Here is a 16,078-nt window from a genome sequence, read left to right on the forward strand (position 1 = left end):
CTTTAAAATCAGGAAGAAGACTTTAATAGGCACCACTGCTTCTGTTGAAAGCTGCTCTCAAAGTCCTATCAGTACAGAAGAGAACATTTAAAAACTAAAAACACAGAATTGGGAAAAAAAAAAAGCAACTGTCCTCACTTCCAGATGATACGACTGTAGAGGTAGAAAATCCAAAAGTAAGTAACTGACTGGCTTAATAGCTCAATATCCCAAAACTGATTTCATTTTAAACTCTAGCTGGGGTTAGATGATAAATAGAATAGCAACTAATAACAAAACACATAAAGTATCTAAGAATGAATCTTACAAAACTGTGAAAAACATTTATGGGGATTATTAGAGAAACTGTATTGAAAGACATTAAAACAAAACTGCATAAAATACAGACTCCAGCAATCACAACCAGAAGACAGTATTTTCCAGAAGACAGTATTTTCCAGAAGACAGTATTTTCCAGAAGACAGACAGTATTTTCCAGAAGACAGTATTTTCCAGAAGACAGACAGTATTTTCCAGAAGACAGTATTTTCCAGAAGACAGAATTTTCCAGAAGACAGAATTTTCCAGAAGACACAGTATTTCTTAAGTCTCAGTCGTCCCCAGTTTGATCTAAAGATTCATTAGGAGTCCAGTCAAAAGCCCAAGAGGCTTCTTCATGGAAACTGAATTGGGGAACCATGACTCAGGAGTTCCTAACATGGGGTACAGATATGATTTAAGGAGCCTGTGAAGACAGAGAAAAACTACATCTTTATTTTCATTAAACCTCGAGCTGAAATTCAGCATTTTCTTTAGTCATGAGCGTAGACAAACCACAGCATTTTCAGCAGTGCCCATGCTTTTTTGTTTGTTACCATCATGAGTTATAGATTTTCTTATAGCAATCATTGTCACGGATATCTAGAAATATCATTCATGTTCCTCCTTACTTCAAAATAATCGTATTTATTCTACTCACCACTAGATCTTGTTATTTAATGTGCTAATAACTAAGGAGACTTATTATATTACAATTTCTAATTTATTGATATCAGCGCTTCACTATAATTCACTATATATATATATATATATATATATATATATATATATATGTTTTACATTTACAACCATTGCTCTGAGAAAGGGACACAGATTTCAACAAAGCACCAAAGGGGCCTGTGGCACAAGAAGGCCTCAGAAGTCCCTGTGATGGTGTGTGCACTGGAAGCACAAAGTGTTGAGTTATTACTGGGGTGTTATTCATACTTCAGAAAACTCCAGAGGAGGAGGGTTATCTACAGTTCACAGTCAACTGAGCTCACTTGAGTATTAGCCTAGAAATCTCTTAGGGTAGCAGCATGTTGAGCAGACCAGACCTGCATTATTCTCCCTGTATGCAGAGGGGTCCTGGAGACCTCACCACCACCTTGAAGTCACATAGCAGACTGAGGGCAAGAGAGGATTATTCCCATTAACTATGTGTCTCAGGAAGCCTTGTCTCTTCCCAGCCCTGGCCCCACACAGTTTCCTTTAGGGATGTATCCTGATGCCACCCCTCTTTGTCCGCTCTGCTCACACTATTGTCGTCTCACCATTTATGGTCTCTCCTGAAGTTGGAAACTGAATGGGAAGCTAGCATAGATTTTGGAACCGGACTTGGGTGGGGTTGGCATTTACCAGGTTTGCCTACTCTTGGGAGTGTCACTCACCCTTCTCTAAGCCTTGGTTCTCTCCTCAGTTCAATAGGAAATCACACAACAGGATAATGAAGAGACACACAACTGGACAGTGAAGAGACACACAACCGGACAATGGGAAATCACACAACAGGATAATGAAGAGACACACAACTGGACAGTGAAGAGACACACAACTGGACAATGGGAAATCACACAACTGGACAATAGGGGGTCACACAACTGGACCGTGAAGAGACACAACTGTACAATGGGGAAGCACACAACTGGACAATGATGATATCCCATAATTATACAATGCGGAGTCAACCCCCACAACTGTACAGTGGGGAGTTACACAACTATACAATCGAAGTCACACAGCAATATGGCAGGGAGTACAATGGGGACTCACACACTGAGAGGATTGCTGAGGATTAAAAGTATTTGCTCTTATTATTCTCACTATGGTAAGACACCCTTTTTAAGTTCCTTCAAATGATGCTCTAACAGGGCGCCTGGGTGGGTGGCTAAGTCGTTGAGCGTCTGCCTTCGGCTCAGGTCATGATCCCGGGGTCCTGGGGTTGAGTCCCATGTCGGGCTCCCTGCTCGGCGGGAAGCCTGCTGCCCCCTCTCCCACTCCCCCTGCTCGTGTTCCTGCTCTCGCTATCTCTCTCTGTGTCAAATAAATAAATAAAATCTTTAAAAAAAAAAAAAAGATGCTATAAGGACATTTTCCCCATATAGAGATGTAAAAGGCAGTGTTCAAAGTTTCAAACCATATTGTCATTTTTTATTTTTTCTTCAAAGAAGGCATATGAAGCTTAGTCTTAAAAAAAAAAAAAAAGTAATAGCTTTTGTGCTGTAATCTTTCTTCGGAAGAACAATTCATAAAGTTTATTTTAAAATGACAATTTTCTTTATAACCCTAACTTAGAGGCTTCAAAAACAGTGTTCCAATTTACTCCAACATAGTACAAGTTGAGAATATGTGTGGTCAAAAACAAAGTGGTCACATCCTCACAGGGAACCTAGAGAGGAGCTACTCTGGATTTGGACAGTGTTTTTCATGTATTCAGTGTGTTTCTAATGAAATTTAATCTACGTAAGGTGAAGGCTCAGGAGCCGTCCCAAACCTCCATTAACTTTGTTTTCAACTTGAAATATCTATATTTTCTATTAAGATTCCTGAAGCAAAAATTGTCAAGACCCAACTTAATTTTCTTTTTCCTGGCACCGTTATAAAACATTTGAATCCCTCTAAATGAGCATCATTCTTATGAATAATCTGATAAAGACTATTTCTATCCAAAAAAATAGATGATTCCTGAAATGTTTCAAAGCTACAAGATTATTCACAAATTATAGTTTTTAACAAGTCGAGATGGCAAAACAAGTTTAAAGAACCACTATTTATCACTTAGAGGGAAAAGCAAGTTGAGTACAAGTAATAAGCTAATGAGAATTAACATATGAAAATAGAGAATATTACAGTTAAGTAAGCTAAAACAATTTTATTTCCCTTTAAAATAACCACTCATATTAATGAGAGTGATTCTATGGAATAATCTTAATTTTGAAATGCACTCATCCTTCAGTGGGGGTTCAAATGCACTCAAAGTGAGGTTCTCGGAGAAGCTTAAGAATGGTAAAGGAAAAGTGATGGTCCATTGTCATGTGTTTTAGAGAGAAAACAAACACACCACAATTGTTCATGATTTCTGTATGACTCAGATCGGAGTACTAGGGACATCCTTGTGTGCGTTCTGATATAATAAATTCATATTTATGAAATACTCAAAACTTTTCTCACCTGTTACAATGGCATTTTAATCAAAAGCCTATTGTATGTCTTACCTACAGAACAGCCTTAGACTGAGATCATAAAACAGTATTTCAGCTTCTGTTTTTGAAAATTATATATTTTTCCAGGTAAAATCTTAGGAATTTGGAACTTCCCACAACTGGGGAAAATACAGCTGGCTTAGTCCTCCCAATCTAAGTGAGCTGGTCTGAGGGTTTCCAGGCTCTTGACCTCCTTCTAAAACTACTTAAATCTACCCCTCCCCACAAACAGAAAACAACTCCAGACAGACTCCCTTAGTTAACCACAGCCCCTTGGTAATACATTTGCTCGGGCTTCTTTGGCACTTCAAATTCAGTTTAAACTCGATTGGTATCTTTTCAGGATGCATTAGCTTCTGGATGAGATTAAAAATTCCTCAACACAGAAAATTCATGTTTGTTTGTTGCTTGTTCTTCATCCTTCAACATATCATAATGGACTTCAGTCCCTGGAATGGAACAGAGAGTATGACACAAACTCCCCTCGACTTCTGGCCCTACTTGCTCTCCCACGTGGGCTGCTCGAATCAAGGCCCAGACCCACACAGTGGTGCCCCTTGGCCACTGGACCAGCAAGAACATCTGAACTCAGAAGAACCTGAAGATACCTGGGAATTTTTCTCTCTCAGGAGGAACGAGGCCCAGAGCTCACTTGCTGCTCCAATATCCACCATTCCTGGTGGCCCATCAAGGCCTCTGAGAACTTTGTGAACATCTGGGGCCCCCTCCCCACCCTTCCCGAGGTGTGTGCTTACGGAATCCCAATCCATACAGATTCCCGATCCATGTATTCCGCACTTCGGACCACAGTGCTGAACTTGGCCAAGTCTTTGGGGGCACTGGCCAGTTTCCAGCCCTCCGGTACACACAGAGTGGAGAGGAGGTAATGCCCCCTGGAATCTACAGGACATTTCAAGTTTGTAAGCATGGCATGCAGGATGCTCTAGTGACACTTGCATAATTGTCCAACTCCATCTCACCCATCCCCACCCTCGCTTGCCCCTGAAAATGTGTGCTGCTCTGTGTTCAGATCTGCAATTATCCCACATGGGTCTATACTTGGCACCAATTGGGCATCCCACGAGTCTCAACAACTGCGAGTCTGAGTTGCTTAGTTTCATGATCCTCAAAGCCCAGCCTGTTAGGAATTCAGGTGGAGGAAAGCAGAGGTGATTTCAGATTTCTTGTCTGTTCCAATAAGTTATGATGCCATTAATAGAATATAGTTAAATCTCTGTGAGAACAAAGTCAGAAAGGGCAAATTACTCCAAGTTCCTGGCTAATTTATTTATTTCACCCGTGCAGAGAGTGCAAGCTTACCCGTTAGCACAGTCCAAAGTTAAGCACTCTTGTTTTTATATCTAGGCTTCCTTTCCTATCATAACCTATGTCATGAATTATTTCAAAGGTTTGGTTTAGGTTCACTGTATTAAATCAGAGCTATTTAATGAATAGATCTAGATCCAGATGTTGCCTGTAAAATTATTCCTCACTTTTTATTGTAAGTCAAATGGTAACACTACAAAAACAATTTGCCACTAATTTTAGTGGTGTGATATAGCAAACTAATACTCATTAATTGCAACTATTATTAAGTATAAATTTGAAATAATTATTGTTCTTATAATTAAATTATACTTCATATTCCCTCCAGCTGAGTGAATTCATACTGGTAGTGTTTCCTTTTTTAGATCAAAGCATTTGTAAAATGTCTTACATATTTTTGAGAAATTTTTCAATTACAAAATAGTATATTCTAAATGCTGAATCCAAATGGTAGAGAAGATGTAACTGGGCAAATATTTGTTAATAAAAAGAGCTTCCTGCCTAATGATCTGGCTTTGAAGTTCCAGAAAATCTGCAACTCAAAAGCACAAAATCACTTTTGAAAAAGTCTTCTTGTTAGAGCACAAATCAATAAAATTGAAAATAGGAAATCAATGGACAAAATCAAAAGCTGGCTCTTTGAAAAGGTCAGTAAAAGATTCTAGCCAGGCTAGCTTAAAAAAAAAGAGAGGTCACAAATTACTAATATAAGAAATGAAAGAAAGAACATCACTACAGATCCTCCGGACATTAAGATGGATAATAAAGAAATAATATGGACAACTCTATACCCACATATTTGATAATCTAGATTACATGAACTAATCCCTAAATGATACAATCTGCCAAATTCACACAAGAAAGAAGACAATCTGTATAGGCCTATATCTCTATTAAAGAATTTGAATCTATAATTAATAACTTTCCAAAACAGAAAGCACCATGTCCAGATGGCTTCAGTGGTCAGTTCTACCAAATATTTAAGGAAGAAACTTTACCAATTCTCTACAAATTCTTTCAGAAGCTAGAAGCTGAAGGAATACTTTCTAATTCATTTTATGACAACTGAATTACCCTAATACCAAAACCAGTCATAGATATTACAAGAAACCTAGAGACCAATATCTCTCATACACATAGAAGCAAAATCCTCAACAAAATATTAGCAAATTGAATCCAACAATGTATAAAGAGAATTACACACCATGAACAGGTGTAATTTAACCCAGGTATGCAAGGCTGATTCAACATTCAAAAAGCAATTAATGTAATCCACCACATCAATAAGCTAAAGAAGAAAAATCACACAGTCATATAAATAGATGCAGAAAAAAAGTATTTGACAGAATCCAACACCTATTTATCATAAAGACTCTTAAACTAGGAATAGAGGGGAACTTCCTCATCTTGAAAAGGAACATCTACTGAAAAACCTAAAGTTAAATCATACTTAATGGGAAGAACTTGAACCTTTCCCACTAAGATCAGGAACAAGACAAGAATGTTCCCTCTCCCCATTCCTTTTCCACAACCTACTGGAAGTCTTAATTAATGCAATTAGACAAGAAGATGAAATAAAAGGAATATAGACTGGGAAGGAAGAAATCTTTGTTCACAAATGACATGATCACGTATGTAGAAAATCCAAAAGAATTGACAAACAAAAACAAAAACCTGGACCTAATAAGCGATTATAGCAAGCCCACAGGATATAAGGTTAACATACAAAAGTCAATTGCTTTCTTGTACACCAGTAATGAACAGGTTGAACTTGAAATTAAAAACACAACACGATTTACATAAGCATCCACAAATATGAAATACTTGGGCATTCATCTAACAAAATATGTACCCAATCTATACAAGGAGAGCTACAAAATGCTGATGCATAAAATCAAAGAACTAAATAAATGGAGAGATAATCCACATTCAAGGATAGGAAGATTCAACACTGTCGAGATGACAGTGCTTCCAATTTGGTCTATAATTCAAGGCAATATCAATCAACATCGCTGCAAGTTATTTTATGGATATCAACAAACCAATTCTAAAGTTTATGTGGCAAGGAAAAACTACCCAGAATAGCCAACAGAATATTAAAGTTGGAGGTTTGACACCACCTAGCTTCCAGACTTAACTACAAAGCTATGGCAGTCAAGACAATGTAGTATTGGCAAAAGAACTGACAAATAGATCAATGGAACAGAATAAAACCCAGAAGTGGGCCCACACAGTAGAGTAGACTAATCTTTGACAAAGGAGGAAAGACAGTCTGTTCACAAATGGTCCGGGAACAATGGGACGCCCACATGCAAAGTCATGAGTCTAGACACAGACCTTTCACCTTTCACAAACATTAGCTCAAATCGATCACAGACCTAACTGTAAAATACAAAATGATAAAACTCCCAAAAGACAGCACAGGAGAAAATCCAGATGACCTGTGTTTGGCAAGGACTTCTTAGATACAACACCAAAAGCATGGTCTAGGAAAGAATTGACCAGCTGGTCTTCATGAAAGTTCAAATTTTCTCCTCTGCAAAAGTCACTGTCAAGAAAATGAAAAGACAAGTCACAGGCTGGGAGAAAATATTTGCAAAAGATACATCTGACAAAGAACTGTTCACCAAAATATAAAAAGAACTCTTAAACTCAACAATTAAAAAAAAAAAAACTCCATTTAAAAATTGGTCCAAATACTTCCAGGCACCTCAACAAAGAAGATATGCAGATATCAGATAAGCATATGACAAGAGGCTCAACATCATATGTCATCAGGGAAATGGAAACGAAAACAATGATATACCACCACATACCTATTAGCATGGCCAACACCTGGAACAGTACCAACATGAAATGCTGGCAAAGATGGAGGGCAAAAGGAACTCTCATTCATTGCTGGTGGGAATGCAAAATGGTATGGTCTTTTTGGAAGACAATTTGGCAGGTTCTTAGAAAACTAAATATACTCCTACCATGCATTCCAACAATTGCACTCCTTGGTATTTACCCAAAGGAGTTGAAAACTTATGTCCACACAAAAACATGCACGCACTGTTTATAGCAGCTTTACTTGTTAATTGCGAAAACCTGAAATCAAACAAAGTGTCCTTTAGTAGGTGAATGGATAAAGAAACTGTGGCACAACCAGACAATGGAATCTTTTCAGCACTAAAAAGAAATGAGCTATCAAGCCATGAAAAAACATGAAGGAACCTTAAATGCATATTACTAAGTGAAAGAAGCCAATTTGAAGAGGCTACATACTGTTTGATTCCAACTATATGACATTTTGGAAAAAGCAAAATTATAGAGACAGTAAAAAGATCAGTAGCTGTCAGTGTTTAAGAGGTAGACAGAAACGAATAGGCGGAGTGCAGGGGATTTGGGGGCAGTGAAGCTACTCTGTAGGATCCTGTCATGGTGGATACATGTCTTTATACATTTGGCAAATCCCATAGAATATACAACACCGAGAGTGACCCCTAACATAAATCATGAACTCTGAGTGATAATGATGTGTCAATGTAGGTTCATCAGTTTGAACAAATGAAGCACTCTGGGAGTGATTGCTGATAATAGGGGAAGCCGTGCATTGGTGGGGAAAGGGGGAATATGGGAAATCCCTATACTTTGCTTAATTTCACTGAGAACCTAAAACTGCTCTAAAAATAATGCCTATTAAAAAACAAAGTCTTTCTCTTTATCAAGAACTGAGAATTTACCTAAGAATAAAGGCTGTGATTCAAATAACTTCCCTACGACATAAACACTTAATCTTTACATTGATTTTACTCCAGCTATATGTCAAGAAGCCTCTTTGTGAAATTTAGCTCTAGCACTTGGCCAAAAACCTCAAGTCTGTTCCTTCCTGGTTTTAAAATCATGCAAAGCTGAGTGACTTCCAAACCTCAGAGGAATCACAGCCTTGGGGGAGAACTGTTCCAGTTTTCTCACGGGTTGCCCTCCTTCCGCACCCTAAGGAGCAAGGATTCGCACCTGTTTGAAAGGCAAAATTTTAAAAATCCCAATTATTATCCACTAAGGTCCCCCCAAAACTTACATTCAGCAAAAGGCATGGATACCCAATGGTGACTGTGATTCCAGAATTACAACTGGTGCCATTTTAATGAATCATCCTGCTTCTCGTATAGGATCAGCGGGTTTTGTAAAGAACCAATATTTATCTTTATTTCCTCAGCTTCTAGCGCCGTGTCTGGCACACGGTAGGCATCTGATAAATGTATGCTGAATTAAATTGCCACAAGTTGGAGAACAACTTTCTTAAATCTCCATATCTAAGTTATATTTCATCTTGACACATATTGAGCTTACACCATCGAAACAGCCAAATTCATCCTGATAGGAAAAGCATGCCGTCTTCATTTCTGGGCCGGGGGCGGGGCAGGTGTGTGACAGCGAGACACATGCGAACACGGGTAGAGAAGGCAGGTCCACACCAGCACGAGGGGATAGTTTCAGGAGACATTCTTGCTCCTGCCTTCACATATCAGTAAAAGTCAACAACCCACCACACTCGGATATTTTTCAGAAAGAATTCACAAACGGAAAGAATACAACATCTCTGCATGAGAAGAAAGTAACATCTCTAGATGTGTCAAGATTGTACAATTCTGTGCCATACAAATTCAGGGGGAAACAGGCATAGCAAGAGTTTCTTGGACACTGATGCTCAAGAGACCTTTCTTCACCCATGAAATTACGTGGCTTCCCCATAGGACTCGGAAGGACACAGAGGTGCTCTGGCTGAAGGGTGGCACGGGGTCCTGATGCTGCACCTGCTGAGGACTTGCCCAGGCCCCAGGCAGGACCTGCCAATCCCTAACATCAGTGAGCATCGGTCAGCAAACTTGAACACCAGTAAAAAGCACTTGGGGCATTTTAAATATTGGCATTCTCCCGCCACCGCCATTCCAATTTAGTGAGTGTGTTTTACCTTGAGCCCCACCAAACCAGAGTATTTCAGATACAACTGACAATACCTCAAGACAGACACATTCTGCTCTTCAGAGGAGAAAGTGCACACTGTCTGTGCAGTGCGTGCAAACCCCGACTGTGGGCAGAGCAGCTCAACGTGGCCACCTGTTTTCATGTGAGCGGCCGCGGCACCCACCCATGTTGTGTGGGTAGCATTTAAACCAGTATTGGCGAGTTGGCGGGTAAAAGACACGACTGCAAAAAGCTGAAACTCCTATCATGCTCCTACCCAGAAGGACGCACTTGAGAGAGCCAGCTGTTGACTCATATTAGTATTGATGTTGCCCTACACGTTTTGTTTAAAAAAAAAAAAAAGATTTTAACTATCCATAGCTCATTAACTGGAGAACTGCCTTGCTGGCACATAAATCTGAAATATCCATTTCAAGGGGCAAAGTCTAATAGCCCACAAACTATACTCACATTGTTAAAATGGTCACAGAGCAACCAAGTGTGCCTGTTCTTAATTTTTCTGTTCATACAGTGTTCGCACGAATTACCAACATACTGTAATTCTCATAAAATCACATAGCTTCATTCTGTAAATGTTGCTCCTCCATAGGCTGCTTCATGGAGCAATAGCTAATAAATATTTCTTGAGTGAATAAATAATTTATTTTGAAACTTGGCACAAATTTTTTTAAGTTTCTCAATTTTCTCCACCCAAAATTTGGAAACAAAGTTCCTTCATTCCCTCTCTACTGTATAATGGTAAAGCAATTGAAAAGTACAGCACAAAGTTTCTAAAAACTTACGATGAAACATGAAAGGGTTTAGATGTTCATTTATATTGTAAGGAATGTTTCTCCTGAAAGTCGATGTGACTTTAAAGGACTTAAAAATTTTAACCAAAAAACCTAACAACGTCCTATCATGTTTGATCCATAAATATTATAACCAATGGTTGAATTTTTAGGACAAAACTTAGGTGACATGAGAACTTTTTATACTATCTTGGAAAGAATATTTGGTATTTGGGCATTTTCATTGGAAAGAATTTAAAACAATAAAAACAAGATAACTAACATATCCCGAAGCTAAAGACTCACTGCTTTATAAGAATGAGAGACAGAATACACACCATTGCAAAGAAATATGTATTTTGTGCTTTAAATAATCAACCGGGAGGTTCAAAAAGCTTTTGTGACTGCAGATGAAAGTCTGGTCACAAGCTTTGTTTTATAATTTGGACACACTTGCCTTTTGTTCTCGCTCCCTCCTCCCGCCTAACCTCTCCTTCCTCCTTGTCTTCCTCCCTCCCTCCCTTCTTTCCTCTGAGAGAGTCAACAAGGGATAGTTGTTCAAAACAGATCTGCAGTTGGTGGCAGCAAGTACAATCAATCCACTTCAAGCACGAGTATTTGTACATGACCCTTCCACAAAATATCGTTTTTCCCCATCTTGTTGGAAGGGGAAAAACACAGGGCAGTAATTTCTTTGTAGAGTTCCAAGAATATATACAAAATACATGGGGGGGAAAGGAAGGTTTTTATATCATGGAATTTGATATATTATGGAATTTAGATGAACCTTAAAGTTTCAATACAATCCACTCACACTTAAGTATTTTCTGGTACAACCCACTGAGGTGCTAGTATACTACAGCATTGTTGTTTAATGTAATGTTTACCTAGAAATTATTTAAATTTAAATAGTAACAGTTCACTGAAAACTTGGGTCTCTGCCCAAAAAATTTCCATAAAACAATCATTTTGTTTAATGGTTCATGTTTATTCAAAACTAGAGGCCACTGCTGTTACACAAGTGGAAATCCAATCATTTTTAGGAAGCGTGCATGTGCATTTGTGTGTACATGTATATCAAGTAAATGCAAACTTAGATTACCGTTGAATAAAGCAGCACATTTTCAGATATCTCATTAGACACATTTACAAAGATAATATATCTTTTTGATGCAATTTTCACAGGGTGCAACTAAACTTTTCTTTTAAAAGATCACTCAACGAGGGTGGGTTTTTTTACTCCTCTACTAACCTTCCAAGCCATGCTGACATATACCACTCCTGTCAAAAAGAAGGGGAAATGTTGAAATGTTCGGCAGCAAGTAGAGATTTAAAATTCACAGCATGTGTTGAAATACACCATGTATAGCTACTGCCTTTTCTTTTATAAACCTGACTCTATATCTGCACCATGTAGGCATTATATAAGACCACAGAACTTAAAATTAGTTTATAAAAGATACAAATCCCCTAACCTCAGAGAACTCCAGATTTTAACAGAAAAATGCATGATAAAATCCAATAGTTTGTTCTGTTTTAAAATATGAGAAATAGGTCATGATTTCAGACACCCGTAAAAAATGTCTCAGTAATTTATCAGCAATAATTGTTGAAACTTCACAACTTCATAAGTGTACTAGTAAAGTGTTATGAGCACAAATTAAATTGTGTCACCCAAATCCACCCATGGTGCCAACTGTCATACTTAGAATTATCACTGTAACTCTAACAGCAGTCCATAAGAAAAGGAGATTAGATGAAAAACCCCACACACTTAAACGATCCCATCCACCTGTTTTCAAGTATAAACACATTTTCTTTGTTTAATCAAGAATACTCTCTTTGGTTAGATTTATTCCTAGGTATCTTATGGGTTTGGGTGCAATTGTGAATGGGATCGACTCCTTAATTTCTCTCTCTTCTGTCTTGTTGTTGGTGTATAGGAATGCCACTGATTTCTGTGCATTGATTTTATATCCTGCCACTTTACTGAATTCCTGTATGAGTTCTAGCAGTTTTGGGGGGGAGTTTTTTGGGTTTTCCACATAAAGTATCATATCATCTGCAAACAGTGAGAGTTTGACTTCTTCTTTACCAATTTGGATGTTTTTTATTTCTTTTTGTTGTCTCATTGCTGTGGCTAGGACTTCTAATACTATGTTGAATAGCAGTGGTGAGAGTGGACATCCCTGCCGCGTTCCCGACCTTAGGGGAAAGCTCTCAGTTTTTTGCCATTGAGAATGATATTCACTGTAGGTTTTTCATAGATGGCTTCTATGATATTGAGGTGTGTACCCTCTATCCCTATACTCTGAAGGGCTACCCTCTGTACAGCATCAAGAAAGGATGCTGTACGTTGTCAAATGCTTTTTCTGCATCTATTGAGAGGATCATATGATTCTTGTTCTTTCTTTTGTTAATGTATTGTATTACGTTGCTCGATTTGCAGATGTTGAACCAACCTTGTAGCCCAGGGATAAATCCCACTTGGTCGCGATGAATAATCCTCTTAATGTACTGTTGGTGACATTGGCTAGTATTTTGGTGAGAATTTTTGCATCCATGTTCATCAAGGATATTGGTCCGTACTTCTCCTTTTTGATGGGGTCTTTGTCTGGTTTGGGGATCAAGGTAATGGTGGCCTCATAAAACGACTTTGGAAGTTTTCCTTCCATTTCTATTTTTCGGAACAGTTTCAGAAGAATAGGTATTAATTCTCTTTAAATGTTTGGTAGAATTCCCCTGGGAAGCCATCTGGGCCTGGGCTTTTGTTTTTGGGGAGATTTTTGATGACTGCTTCAATTTCCTTAGTGAATATAGGTCTGTTCAGGTTTTCTATTCCTTCCTGGTTCAGTTTTGGTAGTTGATACATCTCTAGGAATGCATCCATTTCTTCCAGGTTATCTAATTTGCTGGCATAGAGTTGCATAATATGTTCTTATAATTGTTTGTATTTCTTTGGTGTTGGTTGTGATCTCTCCTCTTTCATTCATGATTTTGTGGACTTGGGTCATTTCTCTTTTCTTTTTGATAAGTCTGGCCAGGGGTTTATCAATCTTGTGAATTCTTTCAAAGAACCAGCTCCTAGTTTCATTGATCTGTTCTACAGTTCTTTTGGTTTCTATTTCATTGATTTCTGCTCTGATCTTTATTATTTCTCTTCTCCTGCTGGGTTTAGGCTTTATCTGCTGTTCTTTCTCCAGCTCCTTTAGGTGTAGGGTTAGGTTGTGTATTTGAGACCGTTCTTGTTTCCTGAGAAAGGCTTGAGAAGAGCTATATACTTTCCTCTTAGGACAGCCTTTGCTGCATCCCAAAGATTTTGAACAGTTGTGTTTTCATTTTCATTTCTTTCCATGAATTTTTTAAATTCTTCTTTAATTTCCTGGTTGACCCATTCATTCTTTAGTAGGATGCTCTTTAGCCTCCATGTATTTGAGTTCTTTCCGACATTCCTCTTGCGATTAAGTTCTAGTTTCAAAGCATTGTGGTCTGAAAATATGCAGGGAATGATCCCAATCTTTTGGTACCGGTTGAGACCTGATTTGTGACCTAGGATGTGATCTATTCTGGAGAATGTTCCATGGGCACTAGAGAAGAATGTGTATTCCGCTGCTTTGGGATGGAATGTTCTGAATATGTCTGTGAAGTCCATTTGGTCCACTGTGTCATTTAAAGTCTTTATTTCCTTGTTGATCTTTTGCTTAAGATGATCTGTCCATTTCAGTCAGGGGGTTGTTAAAGTCCCCGACTATTATTGTATTGTTGTCAATGTCTTTCTTTGCTTTTGTTAATAAACAAACCATAAGATACCTAGGAATAAATTTGACCAAAGAGGCAAAGGATCTGTACTCAGAAAACCATAAAATACTCATGAAAGAAATTGAGGAAGACACAAAGAAATGGAAACATGTTCCATGCTCATGGATTGGAAGAACAAATATTGTGAAGATGTCAATGCTACCTAGAGCAATCGACACATTCAATGCAATCCCCATCAAAATACCATCCACTTTTTTCAAAGAAATGGAACAAATAATCCTAAAATTTGTATGGAACCAGAAAAGACCCTGAATAGCCAGAGGAATGTTGAAAAAGAAAAGCAAAGCTGGCGGCATCACAATTCCGGACTTCCAGCTCTATTACAAAGCTGTCATCATCAAGACAGTAGGGTACTGGCACAAAAACAGACACATAGATCAATGGAACAGAATCGAGAGCCCAGAAATGGACCCTCAACTCTATGGTCAACTCATCTTTGACAAAGCAGGAAAGAATGTCCAATGGAAAAAAGACAGTCTCTTCAACAAATGGTGTTGGGAAAATTGGACAGCCACATGCAGAAGAATGAAACTGGACCATTTCCTTACACCACACACAAAAATGGACTCCAGATGCTTGAAAGACCTAAACGTGACACAGGAGTCCATCAAAATCCTAAAGGAGAACACAGGCAGCAACCTCTTCGACCTCAGCCGCAGCAACTTCTTCCTAGAAACATCGCCAAAGGTAAGGGAAGCAAGGGCAAAAATGAACTATTGGGATTTCATCAAGATAAAAAGCTTTTGCACAGCGAAAGAAACAGTCCACAAAACCAAAAGACAACCGACAGAATGGGAGAAAATATTTGCAAATGACATATCAGATAAAGGGCTAGTATCCAAAATCTATAAAGAACTTATCAAACTCAACACCCAAAGAACAAATAATCCAATCAAGAAATGGGCAGAAGACATGAACAGACATTTTTCCAAAGAAGACATCCAAACGGCCAACAGACACATGAAAAAGTGCTCAACATCGCTCGGCATCAGGGAAATCCAAATCAAAACCTCTATGAGATACCACCTCACACCAGTCAGAATGGCTAAAATGAACAAGTCAGGAAACGACAGATGTTGGCGGGGATGTGGAGAAAGGGGAACCCTCCTACACTGTTGGTGGGAATGCAAGCTGGTGCAACCCCTCTGGAAAACAGGATGGAGGTTCCTCAAACAGTTGAAAATAGAGCTACCATACGATCCAGCAATCGCACTACTGGGTATTTACCCCAAAGTTACAAATGTAGGGATTTGAAGGGGTATGTGCACCCTGATGTTTATAGCAGCAATGTCCACAATAGCTGAACTGTGGAAAGAGCCAATTTGTCCATCGACAGATGAATGGATAAAGAAGATGTGGTATATATATATACAATGGAATATGATGCAGCCATCAAAAAGAATGAAATCTTGCCTTTTGCAACGACGTGGATGGAACTGGAGGGTGTTATCCTGAGTGAAATAAGTCAATCAGAGAAAGACATGTATCATATGACCTCACTGATATGAGGAATTCTTAATCTCAGGAAACAAACTGAGTGTGCTGGAGTGGTCGGGGGTGGGAGGGATGGAGTGGCTGGGTGATAGACACTGGGGAGGGTATGTCCTATGGTGAGTGCTGTGAATTGTGCAGGACTGTTGAATCACAGATCTGTACCTCTGAAACAAATAATGCAATATATGTTAAGAAAAA

At 38.6% G+C, this 16,078-nt stretch overlaps 1 protein-coding gene across 3 annotated transcripts in view; it reads right to left on the reverse strand.

Moving 5' to 3' along the window:
• Positions 1-16,078, reverse strand: part of LOC112838788 (contactin-associated protein-like 3) — a 204,326-nt gene that overhangs the window by 170,721 nt on the left and 17,527 nt on the right. The gene's annotated exons all lie outside the window — the stretch shown is intronic.

This window comes from Callorhinus ursinus, unplaced genomic scaffold, assembly GCF_003265705.2.
Source record: "Callorhinus ursinus isolate GAN/ISIS: 27379988/994484 unplaced genomic scaffold, GSC_fseal_2.0 scaffold28, whole genome shotgun sequence".
In the NCBI taxonomy this organism is placed as follows: Eukaryota; Metazoa; Chordata; class Mammalia; order Carnivora; family Otariidae; genus Callorhinus; species Callorhinus ursinus.